Source organism: Canis aureus, chromosome 17, assembly GCF_053574225.1.
Source record: "Canis aureus isolate CA01 chromosome 17, VMU_Caureus_v.1.0, whole genome shotgun sequence".
Taxonomy (NCBI): Eukaryota; Metazoa; Chordata; class Mammalia; order Carnivora; family Canidae; genus Canis; species Canis aureus.
Window position 1 is genome coordinate 29,471,237 of NC_135627.1, and position 14,235 is coordinate 29,485,471.

A 14,235-nucleotide genomic window follows, 5' to 3' on the forward strand; every position below is an offset into this window, starting at 1 on the left:
CGCCTGCCTTTGGCCCAGGGCGCGATCCTGGAGACCCGGGATCGAATCCCACGTCGGGCTCCCGGTGCATGGAGCCTGCTTCTCCCTCTGCCTGTGTCTCTGCCTCTCTCTCTCTCTCTCTCTCTCTGTGACTATCATAAATAAAAAAAAAAAAAAAGAAAAAGAAAATCTCAGTCCAGAGAAGCCGGCCAAGCACAGGTAGTGAGTCCGGAGCCCCGCTCCTGCAGACGCGGGAGTGGAGCAACAAAAGCGCCCCGTTCCATCCCGCAGCCCCAGCCCCCAAAGCCCCGGGGGTAGCTGCCCTCTGATTTAGGACGGCGGGAGGATGGGAAAAGGAGATGGGGAACAGGATGCTGAAAGAGAGCTCGGACGGCGAAGTGGCAAAAGGAGGGATGGAGGAGGAAAAGAGACAGACTGCCCGCCTCGCTGAGGCAGAAATGAATTACAGACGAAAGTTTGGTAACTCTGACTCGTGGCTTCAGTGCAGCATAATGTACACGAACTTTTGTAGGCATGGATCAGACTGAAAGTGTTGACAGTTTCCAGCCGAGGAAATACACTTACACCAGTCTGTCCCCACCCTCTCCCCCCTCCGCCCCCGCCAAGTGTTGACAATAAACATTTAATGAAGGCAGGGACCTGGCTGTCTCCAGTCAGTGTCAGAATACTTTAAGCAGACCATTAGCACGGCTTCTTCCACTTCAAACGTCGCGCTCTACACTCTTAACATTATATTAAAAAAAAAAAAAAACAAAACAGAACAAAGTGTGAGACGAATAATATGTTTATATGGATATCTGAAGCGGTCTGCAGTAGTTCTGATACCCCCTGTGTTTATTAACAGAAAGTAACTCATTGTAGATTACTCGCGCTTAAAAAATGTTAAATACAGTTAATGCAATATTAATCGCCCTTTGGTGATATAAAATGCAATATTTTCAGACAGCTATCGAGCTTTTCTAGAGGAAGAGCTGATGAAAAGAGTCACAGCTGAATAGTGGAGAGAAAAAGCCCGGTATTTATTGCTTTTGTTTGGCTTTTGGCTACAGAGACAGGAACCTTCTAATGGGGTAAGGACATTTATTTTATCTGCAATCTATTGCTGCGAGAGCAGGGGCGGCAGATGGGGCTGGTGCGATATTCGCAGTGTAATTTAGACCAAATCCTAATAACTAATAATGATTTATGTTAATTTTGATCATTTATGCGACTTTACGAAAGCATTGTCATGAAAGAGAAAGGAAGAAAGAAAAGAAAGAAAGAAAGAAAGAAAGAAAGAAAGAAAGAAAGAAAGAAAGAAAGAAAAAGCAGCATGTGAGAAGGGGCTCTGAGGCTGAGATTGGAGCTCTCAACTATCCTGGTTAAAATATGTTTTGAGATAGCAATGGAAATTCAGGCATTTTAAAAAGCAGGTAGGATCTATTTAACTTGGGCAGAGAGTCATCTCCCTGGGGTTTGCATTTCTTCTGAAAATATAGCTAAATGAGAGGAATTGAGACGCCTTTGAGCGAAAGGCTCTTTCATCCCAGTTTTAAAGAAAACAGATATGTTTCGATTGTTTCATTTGCTTATATTCAACTAAAGGGTCCTTTGCGCGCTTGCTTGCTTGCGTGTGTGTGTGTGTGTGTGTGTGTGTGTGTGTAGTGGAATCAAGTGTGTGCGAGTAATGAGTGCGCGCCGGGGTCTTCCCTCCAAGTGTAAGCTGAGCCCGTTGCTTGAGATCAGCCTTAGCGCGCGCGGGTGAGCAAGCAGTTGCACACTGCCGCCACGCCTTATGCAAAAGTTTTATTACTGGCTGCTTAAACAAGTTGCTGTATCTTAATCTTCACTTCCCATCTGATATTTGTTTGCCTAGAATCAACTTTTGAGAAGCTTTGCAGTCTCTACCTCCAGTCTTTCTCCTCCCCCAAGGGATCCCAGGGCTTTTAAACTTAAAAGTGCTTCCCCTCTCCTCATCCCCCCTGGTAGCGTGGCGCGGGTTCAGAACCCCAGGGGCTGCCAACGGGACGTAGTTCTGCCCAGGAACAGGCGATTTTCGGCTGCCACGCAGTGCACTGCAGAGGGTCGGAGCGATTTTGAAAGGGAGGGTGCGTCTTGCTCGTGGCAATTTACTTTTTCGGTTACCTTTTGCGCGTTTCAACGCCTCAAGGCTATAGTTTGAAAGTAAAACAGCATCAAAGCACCTCCTTATTAGCTCTGTATTTGAGAAATCCGAAGATGAAACTACCTAAAAGGTTTAATAGGGCGGAACAGCATTTATTTGCCAAGCAAACAGCCAGAGTACAGTTCAAAAGGGGTACAGTGGTTTATCAGCAGGAGGCTGGAATAAGAACGTTGGGTAAAGCGAATTTCAAGCTTCAGTTATGCCGTTAGACCGTTAAAGTGAATGAAATAAGCTTCAAGTGGGATGTCTTCTTTGATTTTGAATATCATCTCCATATATATATATATATATATATATATATATATATATATATATATATATTTCTGTCTCCTGGAGGCGTTCCCCACCTTCAGTTATATAGAGTTATTGTCAAGACTTTTGTTTGTGAACTTACAGATTTTGTAGAGCAAGAATAGTTACCTTTCTAGGGATTTGATCTGCAAATGTGTCTAAAATATCACATCTTTTACAGTTAGCATTTTCATAATTTTCTTCCTCTTTTTCTTATTTCAAAGCTGTAGATGTAAAAATACAGTTCATTTCTTCTACCAGGAAAAAACATGAAGCTACATGAGTCAAAGAAGTTTATTTCTTAAACGTTATGCTTCGTTTTATTTTTGCTTTTGAATCCTCTCTATCAGTAACTACTGTTATTGCATTGTTAGTATTTTCGGTATAAAGAGGACTTTAAACAAAATAAATGTTTAAACAAAATAAATCCAGGCAGGTGACACTGCCTGTTTACTGTTAATACTCAGGAGCTGGTGTGTGTTTGTGAGCTTGAAGCTGTGCCTCCACGTGTATATCCATATACAAACAGATGTAGGCACTATTTTTACGGTTGTTGACTGTAACTGAGTTTCATTTCTAAACTTTATTCAGGTTCTGTCCCAGTGTTTCAGCACTAGACATAACGCTTAAAATTGAAGAGTGGTGCATTATTGAAACTCTTTATCAAACAGCTCTGGGGTGCAGGCTTTCTGAAAACGCCGGCTCTGGATGAGGTCTGACTGTCTGACTGCACATAAGCCCCTAATATGTTAATGGCCGTAGGGGATGCCTAAGGTACTATCTCAAGCTGCTTCGCACACCATATGTCAGGCCGTTAGCCACATGGATCTATTAATCAAAAAGAGCTGGAGAGGGAGGAGAGGGTCTTCGGAAGGGGGAGAATGAGAGCAATGGGGGAGGGGAAGAGGGGAAGAGAAAGCATTTTAAACCCCCATCATTTCTCATTTCTTTTATAACAAATGAATAAAAATAGCTAAAGAAGAGTCAACCAATGCAGATTTCCTTTCTGTCAAGTTAAAGACTGTTCATAAATCTCTACTAGAAGAATTGGGGGAGTATCTGGTTCTATCAAAATAGAAGGAAATTTTACCTGAAGGGTCTTGTTTAGGGTTCCTTTATTGCAAAACTTTTATAGGTACGACTGGATACAAGAAATGTTGTTTTGTTAGGTAGGTTGTTTTGTGGATGAGCTTTATTAAAAGTAGAGGGGGAGGGGCAATGGGGCAAATGTGCATTTAGGGGATGTAAGGAGGGCATGGAGGGAGGCACCTGGAGGATTTGTAATGAATATATAATTTATTAATATATATCTACATGTACAGTAGCGTCTTCACCACCTTTAGTTTTTCTGATAGTAAATATAAAGTGTTTACATTTTTATCCCTTCCTTCAGGCTAGCTTTATGATAAACTGCAAAGTCTACAGGGTACAAAAAAAAGTATTGTTTTAAGAGAAGAGGAAATGAGAAAGCATTTAAATCTCCCATCTTTCTCATTTCTGCTTTGTTTAAAAGTATCTCTTGCCCTTGAATGTCGAAAAAAAAATTTTGGTTAGATAAATAGTTTAGAAAGTTTGCACAACCTTAGAAGTAATTATGTACTCAACATGGAGAGGGTATAAATGAGTAAGTCTGGTATAAATGAATAAAATGGTATAAATGAATAAGGCATTAAGTCTATAAGAAAAAATTTTACATTCTTTCTTGAAATGGTGTATATATTTTATTATGTGCCATAGACTTAACATCAAAGTACTGATTTTAAAATATCAGAAACAGAGCAATGAAATGAAAACATATAGGCACTTAAAATTAAAAGTTTTATTCTTTTCATGTGTGATTCTACCTGGGGATACAGAAAATATAAAATCAAATGTCAATTAAGATACTGTTATTGTTTTAATTGGTAACCAATGTTGATTAACCTTATGAGTACTTAATTTCTGGATTATTAACTTTAAGTTTCAAAATCTATAATTAATGATAAAATTTAGGAAATAATATCCTTGAAAATGAGTTTTAATGTCATGATTAGTAGGCATGATTTACAGTATTAATTTATAGGATAATGGAATGACTGAAAAGTTTATTGATCTTAGTTTTTAAATATATATGCAAATGATTGACCACATATATATTTGAGAGCACAAATTATACAATTGTATCACAAAACCTCTGTCATTAACATAGATTCACAGTACTCTATTATATTGGACTTACAAAAGAGAGAGGGAGCAGGATGAAAATACATTGAAGAAGATAATTGTGAAATTGTGCTTAGTGATAAACAACAAGTATATAAATGACATCCTTTACATTATTTATAGACTATAAGTGGAGTATTTTATGCTATATGTTAGGTTGAATATATTAAATATTCTTTATTTTTACAGAGGCACTTATTTGTGTTTATATAGAAGTAAGGTTCTCAGTTACAAGGAAAGGTTAACATTGGCAGGTGCCAAGCACATTACATTATTTGGTTTAGTTGGAAAATCATCTGTAACTCTTTTAGAAAAAAAATTTAAAAACTGGAGAATTGTATTATGGAGAACTGCAGTGAATGTGTAAATATGAGAGGTTCTGAAGCACTGTATTTCATCTAGAAGATGATGAATACATAAAAACAAGATCATCTTGAATTTCAAGAGTAGCTGGATAGAGAGAAACACTTATTATCTTTAAATTTTGGTGCATGCCACACTAGCCTTCATTTCTTTCCCTGTAGTTAAAAGGTAGCCCATATATCTGTCGCTTTGGGTTTCCAAAGACTCGTAACTTAATTCCTTCAGGCTATTCATCAGCACAGTAATTAAACTAGCAAATGGATGTAAATAAAGTGAAATTGGTTTCATGACAGATGAGGCGAAGAGGCCTCTGACATGAAACAAGGCAGGACAATAATGATTTCGGCAGCATCAGGCTATGGAAGGAACCCCAGCTGGATTTATTAGGTGCTGCAAGTGATTTGCTGGAAGCGGGCAAGACATGAGCACTCTTTAATTTGACAGGAATTTTGCATCCTAAGGAGCATATTGAAATATAAATCCAGAAACAAGTTCAGACAAACTGTAAACAGATGCGTTATTGAACTGAAGATACTCCTCAATATTAAAAAAGAAAGAAGCATAGAGAAGTAGTAGAAGGGCTTCAGTTGCACAACTTACTACTTAATGCTGGGGAAATGGCAAATAATTATGAAACATTTCTTTCTACTTATGAATTCTATTGCTATTTTAGGATTAGCAATTTTGTATTTTCGGGTTTATTTATTTGGGAAAACAACTAATACAACAGATGATTTTAAAAACCAGCATGATGAAAACATCTGTAGAAATTATGGGTATATGCATATGTGGGAGGAGAATATGACAAACTGGGATGGCAACTTATTTAACAGAGTACAATTATTACTGCATTTAAATTAAATCTGAGATAAAGATCTGGTACCAGTTTATTGCCTCTAGCAGTCTGTGCCTGGATATTCAGAAAGCAAATTTCTAGTTACAAAGAGAAATTGTGTCAAGCCCTTGATCAAATGAAAGCCTTGGAATTAAATGTGGATTTATCCTTGCAAAATAAGCAGTTCCACAGACCAGGGGGAACCAAGTATAGCTGAAAATTGATGAATATGTGAAAGAGAAGGTGGAAGGAACGAGTTCTTGGCTGGCTCAAGAAGGCTTAAATGGAAGTTAAGTCACCAATTCCACTGGAATAAGGAAGTCCCACATAGAATAAATAAAAGACATGTTCACACTAGGAGCAGATTAGCCCCTCTCTCCATGAAAAGATGAGCAATGAACTGTTTTATACTTAAATGTGATCTCAATAATTTAAGTCCCTTTTATGAGGAGCACAAGCCTTCCATGAGTGGTTGCCCTCCCCACAAGATTCACGGAAGATTTTCAGCACCTTGGACAGCACCCCACCAGCGCAGGGATGGGGGGCAGCGGGGGCTGCCGCAGTGGGGAGGAGCGTTGATCCCCCACCCCCCAAAGGTGAAGTCTAAATACTCCTGAAAGTCTACGGTGGGTTTAATTATTTAACAGTGGATTCAGATCTGCGAGTGGGATACTAACACAGCCCAAGTCTTCAAATCTTTTAGAAAGCGGTATTTTAAGAGAAAGGGTGCAAAGGCTGGGCAGTAGGTTATCAAAATTCTTAATGAAAATAAGATCTTTAGAAAACAAAACTCAGTACCCACTGCATGCTCTCTCCCTTTTAATTGTGGGTGACTTTCAGGCCACGAAGGAATTTATAATGAAACTCAATTGGCTTTCTCTCTGAGCCTTTTCTTTGTTGTTGTTGTTTTTAGCAGAAAAATATGGCTAATTATTTTAAAGTTATTTTCCAATAGCAAGGCATAGGCAAGTCCTTTAATTAGAATACAGTCTGGATAGGGGGAGCATATGGAGGAGAATGTCAAGAAGAGGGTGCCAGGGGCAGATCCTCAGAAATCTGTATTCATTTCTGGCTCTTATTTGTTCAGTAATCTCTACCATCATAACTAAATCTTGAAGCACTGATGTAGTTCGAGTTGTTGTTGACTTAACGTCAAAATTCAATCACTGGGGGTTTTGCATCAGCCGGGCTACTTATTTGTCTAATAAATCCGTCATTTTGTAAGAAAAATATTTGAGCAGCCGTACTTGACCTCTTGGTATCCACAAGTCACATTTATTTCTCCCAGTTTACAAATGCAAAATCGAGATGATCATCTAATGCCTGGAGGAACTGTGTTGATTTCTGATTGGATTTTAGATGGAAATGTCTATTTTAAATACCTTGTGATTAAATTGTACGTATAATAGAATCCATGCATTTTAAGCTGATTCCTGCTTGGAAACTTAACAACCTGCACTGCTAGTCACACATACCGATGTCAAAAAACCAAAAACCAAAGACCAAAACCCACCCCCAAACCCCACAAAATATGAAGCCCACCTTTTCCAAACGAACACCTAACATTCAGCCTCAATTGTAAGACTTTATTAAGGCCAGAGTCTTATTTTTTTTATCTTAAAATAGTTATTTTATGGATGGTTACTTTATGGATGGGGCCTCCCTTTCCCCCCAAAAATGTTCTAATTCCTGGAGGATAAGGCTTCATCATCCCAGTCCCAGGGACAACACACACAGGAGAATTAATAGCTGGCATTTCAGTGTCAGGGTTCAATCTGAGTGTTGAGTGTATTGTCAAACTCAAGTCCAAGGAAATCCCTATCCCTGAGTATTCCTTGTTAAGGAAAATAATGTGTTACGTTTGATTGAGTTAATTTTATTCTCCTGTATAGTAATGTGTTTGGAGATGCTTGAAAATATTTCCTCCACCTCTCTCCTACCCCTTCTCCTTCCAGCACCTTTTAGTGCAAAGACCTCTTCACAACTGAAGAATCTTTCCAAAATATTTGACTAAAGCACAACGGAAGAGTTTCTCTGTGCAGTGTTGGGGGAGAAAGAGACGCCACCAGGATCCCATCCGTCGTACTTGACTAGAAAGAGGCTTCTTCAGAAGTCAGGCTGGAGAAATGACTTTGCCAGTTGGTGATGCATCTAGGCTGAGGCCTTAGAAATCTGGAACAACTGAGGGCTTGCATTTGTCCACGTGGCGTGTCCTTTGGCCGCAGTCCCGCCTTCTTGACAGGGAGGCTGCGGTGTAGACTAACTGCACCTTGGCGGAGGGAGGAGCCGGGCCTGGCAACCCAGTCAAGTTTCAGACCCCCTTTGCTTTTACTGTCTTGCGGGAGGGCGTGTGTGTATGTGTGGAGGGGGTGCTGTAGAGAAAGTCTTGCTCAGGCTTGTTTTCCTCTGAAGCCATCGCGATGATAAGAGGGGTGCTCTTCTCGAATGTCCCTCAAACTCGATCCCAACGCGGGGCTCTGGAGCCGCCTGCACGCGGGGCCGGGCTGGCGGGCGGCTTGCTGCGCTCCGGGGATGCAATGGTCCTGCTCAGACCCCCCTCGGAGAGGAGCTTGAGCTCCGCGCGGGGACTACAGTCCGGGGTGTGCTCCTGCACCTGTCCGGTTCGCCCCGGGAGCTGGAGGGGTCGCTAGTGAGCAGGCAAGCTCCGAGCTCGGCTCCGAGGGCCGGGCTGCAGCGACTGCTGGCCTCAGGTTGCCTGCCGTGAGCGTGCGCTCTCGGAGCTTAGTAGGCACCTGCTGGCGTCCGGGGAACTCGGCCCGTGATATTTATTTCTGAGCCTTTCTCATAAACATTTCACTTCCATTTCCAAGCCCCCCTCACCGCCCCCTCCCATCTGGTTAGTTCGTTCCCCTCTCATAGGATCTTAAGGCATTTAATACACTCAGAGGAGGACACTAAAACAGCCCCTTTAACTCTAGGTCCACCCTGCCGCGTGAAAGCAACCATCCGCAAGACCCTGCTCCCAGTTCAAGGCTTCTAGAACGTGAAAGGACCAGATTATGTCTCTCTTTGCTCTATGCCAAATCCAGGTCTGGCTGGATTTACAGCTTAAGTTTTAGGAGGTGAAGGAATACATTATTAGTACATGACAAAAACAGATCCGATGAATTGGCAAATTTGCCCAGTATTTGTTCCTGTTACAAAAACATATTGCTGGGGTTTTTGGAGTCCTTAGTCCATCCTGCTCTTTTGTTACTCTTCTTGTTCCATCTTCCCCTTCAGTACTTGAGAGGAACAGGAGGAGGAGGTGTTACTGTCTGTCTACTAGGACATCTGTGTACTGGGGCTTTGCCTTCAGATGTGGAGATTTTGGAGGGAATTCTATTACTTGAGTAATAATATTCTCTTACTAGAATAAAGAATGTTCTCTTACTAGAATAGAATAAATTCTATTACTTGAGTGGTTAATATGAGGAGACAAGGGAACCCTGTGTTTGGTTATGGAGTCAAGTTTGCTTGGGCCTCCTCTTGGCTTCCAGATTCTTCTACACCTCCCTCTCCCGCCACCCCCCACCCCGCCCCCGCTGCATAATATTGAGGAAAGAACTTATGCATTTCCATTGATTTCCTGGAGTCAGTCACTCAATCAGAAGCTGGTATGATATGCAAAGACTGTACTAGCTAGCTAGGAAGGCTGGTGGTGGGCTGGATAGTTAGAGGATGGAGGAGGAAAGGTGTTTCAGAGAGAGGTATGTTTTTAAAATCTAGATGACCCTAAAGTTACAAATGCATTAGACATCATTTCTTGGAGAAACACTATGTAAATACTCAGAACTTCTACTTAGAGAGTTTTGAAGTTAGCTTTCATAAAGTACTGACAAGTTTGCGAACTTTTCATAACAAAACTGGAGTAAAAAAGGAGGAAATGCCCTGGCATTTGAAAGTATTAATGTTAACTTGCGGAAATAGATGTACTGCACTGCAGTTATTAACAACTTATAAAATCTTAAATCAATACAAATTAATTTAATTATGATTTGTAATTGCATTATGCATGATCAATTTGAAACACTACATTAAAGATAATTAGAGCTGGGCGCCATCACTCGTCACTCCCCTAATAGCTTAATGAAAAGGAATGTCATGTACAACCTTTGGGTTAAACCTGTAAATTAGGATAAATGCTTGTTTTCCAATAAAAATGTGGTAAAATAATTGTACATTTAATAGACATTTTTACGACTCAGTTGTGAATATATAATGGATTTTTTTGGGGAATTGTATTATTTTTTTTTTTCCATGGACCTACTTAAGTATTTATTAGGGTTGATTGAGCTGTCAGTGTTTTTTCAGGATCAGACCTCGAGGATTTGAATGAAGACTAACTTTTATGTAAAAATATCATGCTGTCCTCGAAGCTTGTGCCAAGAGGTCACTGCAGATGGAGGTCCTAACTTAGCATAATGGGTTTAACATTTCCATGACATCATCAGGGAATCTGAAAGGAGTCTAAGGATAATCAGAGTGGTCATTCAGAAGAACAGTAAATATTTTATGAGGATATATAGAAGACAGGAAAGATGGTCAGAAAGGTGATTCTAAGCTCCTTAGAGTTCTGTGAAAGAAGCTTCTCAGTTACTTGTCGTTAAAAGAGCCACTGCATATCCTTATATCAGTGAGACACATTCCAGATACTCAGAATAGGACCCAGAGTAGGTATTAGTTTGTACGTGGTAACTTTTGTTTCCCAAACTCTTCATATTTTGTCAGGCCACCTGTATTTATACTTTATATGCTGGCAAGCAGGAATACACAATTCTTATTCCTGAGAGTATTTTGGTTTGTTGATTTCCCAATATCATCTAGTACTGTAAGGTAGATTTCTTAATTTTAACATGATTAATTGAAATTACCAGATGCAAGCTAGAAGTGCTTATGAATTAGATGATTCAGTAAGCTCTATTAATTATTTGTTTTATTTTCTACCCTTTATTAAATAATATTTGGATCCCATAATACTACAGGTGTCTTGATGAGATTCACTTTTATCCACTACCAAATTTCCACCTCCAACCTCAGGCATGCATTGAAACATACTGGTTGTCCCCTGAGTTTCAAAACTTCATATTATGCTACTTTGCTTTTACGAAAGACCTGTATTAGTACTTATTTTGCTAACCAGAAGAATCTTGAAGATTTTCGATTTTTGAAAAGGTGACAAGCAAAAATAGCATTTGGTGTTTTGCCGTGTGCCCTTATATAGGCAGCATACCCTCCCCAAGCAGTGAGAATTGCACCCCCAAGCTCCTTCCCCAGAAACCATACCTAGCATCTCAGCATCAAGCTGCCATAGGCTTTGAGCTGTGTCTGTGAGCAGCTGTGCTTTATCTCAATTTATTGTGTGTGTCCATTAGCAAGATGTGTCCTAAGGTATCAGAAAAGTCTAAAGAGGTAGTTTTTTGGGTCTGGGGACTCTCAAAAAATTTTCCATTTGGATTAATGGCAATTGCATCTTTGCCTTACACCATTTTGGCTCATGAAAGCTATCATAGGAATGCCCTGCTTTTGAATGGGGGGAACGTGTGTGTGTGTCTGTGTGTGTGTCTCTGTGTGTGTGTGTGTATACTGAGAGAGAAAGAGCGAGGGTGGAAGGGAAGAAACAATCCATGAAACTGCACAATTTATAGTTTCAAACATTTTCTCTACATTGTGATCATTTTTATTTCCAGCCAGATTTCACATGAATAAATCTATTTTGTTATTTGAAAAAGTAGACACATTTTTTTCCAGAACATATTTAAGTACACTTGCTCGGGTTTATTGGTTTTTGTTTTTATCTCAGTATTAATTAAATAATTAAATTTAACAGGATTAAATGCCTGTTATTAACCATTAAAATTGGTATTTTAGGCTCATTTTTAGACGCATCAACTAGAATGAGCACTGAGTCTTTCTAAATTTATTTGTTTACTTTACAAAAAAACATTTTGAGGGGCACCTGGGTGGCTCAGTTGGTTAAGTGTCTGTGTTTGGCTCAGGTCATTAGCCCTGGGTCTTGGGATCACCCTGCATCGGGCTCTCTGCTTGGCAGGAGCCTGCTTCTCCCTCTCCCTCTGCTGCTCTGCCTGCTTGTGCGCTCTCTCTCTCTCTCTCTGTCAAATAAGTAAATAACATCTTAAAAAAAAAACACACTTGTGAAGATAAAAACTTTTCTCATTCTCTGCAGAGGATACAAAATGCATTAAATGTTGGGATGGGCAGATAGAATATTTTAAACTCTAAAATTTAATCTTCTCTCTCCCTATTTTGACCTTCCAACATCTTACCCCTAGTTAGAAGCCCAGATGTTGTCATTTCATGAAACCTTCCATAATCTTCCAGCGAGGAAATTGGCTTGTGAGTTCTTAGGCATGTTTCTACTCTCTTTATGAACTTACCTCACGGGATGCCTGGGTGGCTCAGTAGTTGAGCATCTGCCTTTGGCTCAGGGTGTGATGGGGGATCAAGTCCCACATTGCTTCTCCCTCTGTCTATGTCTCCACCTCTGCCTATGTGTCTCTCACGAATAAATAAATAAAATCTTTTTTTAGAAAAGGAACTTATCTCCTATTGTTATGAACATGTTTGTGCTTCTGCTTTTCTACCAGAGTAAAGGCCTCTCAAGAGAAGAGAGTCTTATCTTTCTTATCTTTGTATTTTCCCCGAGTGTTTAAAACAGTATTACAGTAGTGGATAATAAAAACCACATGAATACATAAATTAAGGAATGCACAAAGTTCTTTCTCCTGATCATCATGAAATACATGTGAAAATGTGAATAATCTATGCATGTGTAAATAATGCAGTCTCTTGTGCTTCTTTCATATGCAGTTAATCTGTAAACAGCGCAGGGTTTAGAGATACCGGCCCCCTGCTCAGTCAAAAATCTGCTTATCTTTTGACACATGAAACTGAACTACTAATAGCCAACTGTTGACCAGAAGCCTTACTGAGGGACGCCTGGGTGGCTCATCAGTTGAGCATCTGCCTTTGGCTCAGGGCATGATCCCTGGATTCCAGGATCGAGTCCCACATCGGGCTTCCTGCATGGATGGAGCCTGCTTCTCTCTCTGTGTGTCTCTCATGAATAAATAAATAAAATCTTAAAAAAAAGAAGAAGCCTTACTGATAACATAAACAGTTTATTAACACATTGTTTTTTGTGTTATACATATCATATACTGTATTATTACAATAAAGTAAGCTAGAGAAAAGAAAATGTTATTAAGAAAATCATAAGGAAGAGAAAATACATTTATAGGCCTGTACTGAATTTACTGAAAAAAATCTGCATATAAGTGGATCTTGTGTTGTTCAAGAGTCAAATGAGGTTACATTTTAAGCTGGTGACTTCACATGTGGATGAACAAATGGCAACACTGACCTTTTCAATTTTCAAGCTGGAGTTTTTCTCATCTTTATATTTTACCTTAAAATTATGTTGTATTGGTTAGAATTTAGTTCCGCAAAAACTCACTGTAGTTTTGTTTTAAAGCATTTAAAAGAACTTACTACTTTAAATATTGTAATTGTCTTCATATAATTTGTGGAAACAAAATTTGTGCAATTGCCTCAGGTCATTGCATGGTTATGAGCTATCCTCATGACAAAAAGCCCTAACCCTCTTGCCTTAACCCCCAACATACTCTTATTATTGGTCCTATCATCTGGCAGATCTTGCCTTAAAAATCTGGCATTAGATGGTCCCCAGATATTAACTTGGTTTATCCTTTCCTTTTCCTTTGCACATTCACTGAATATTGCCATGCAATGATTTTTGCAAGTGGACCAGTCCAAAGTCAAATAAATCATTTCTTGATGCAAAGTTTAAAGCAGCAGTTAGTAAGTTTTGACTCTTGGCAAGAGGGCTCAGCAAATTTTACTTTCTGACACATTTCATAACACTTCAGAGCAGGTACAGAAATTACAAATAACTCAACCATCCCTCTTGGTGCCGGGCTCTGCTCTAAGTCTCTGAGGAAGCTTTTGATTACAATGGCAATTTTTAATGATTGATATTGCAAGTTGATCAATGCATCAATTATTACTGTGTTATTTTATGGGACTCTGATGCTTATTGGTTTCCAACAGGGAAGAAATTATTAAAGAGGAGGATGCGAAAAGTGGGTTTTAGTAATAAAACCTAAGTGACCATTTCTGTTTTTAAATATAAAATCCATAGTGCATTTTAAAGCACTAGGGAAATTTTATTTGCAATGACTGTTTTAACTCTAGTTCCTGAATGGAAGGAATGTCTCTCATGTTCAGGTTTTTCTTTGTCTGCAAGAGACAAGAAAACACAACATGTCTAGGTACAATCCTTCTCACATTGAACAGACCCCAAAAGGGACAATGTATCCATTCAGGGACCTGCACATTA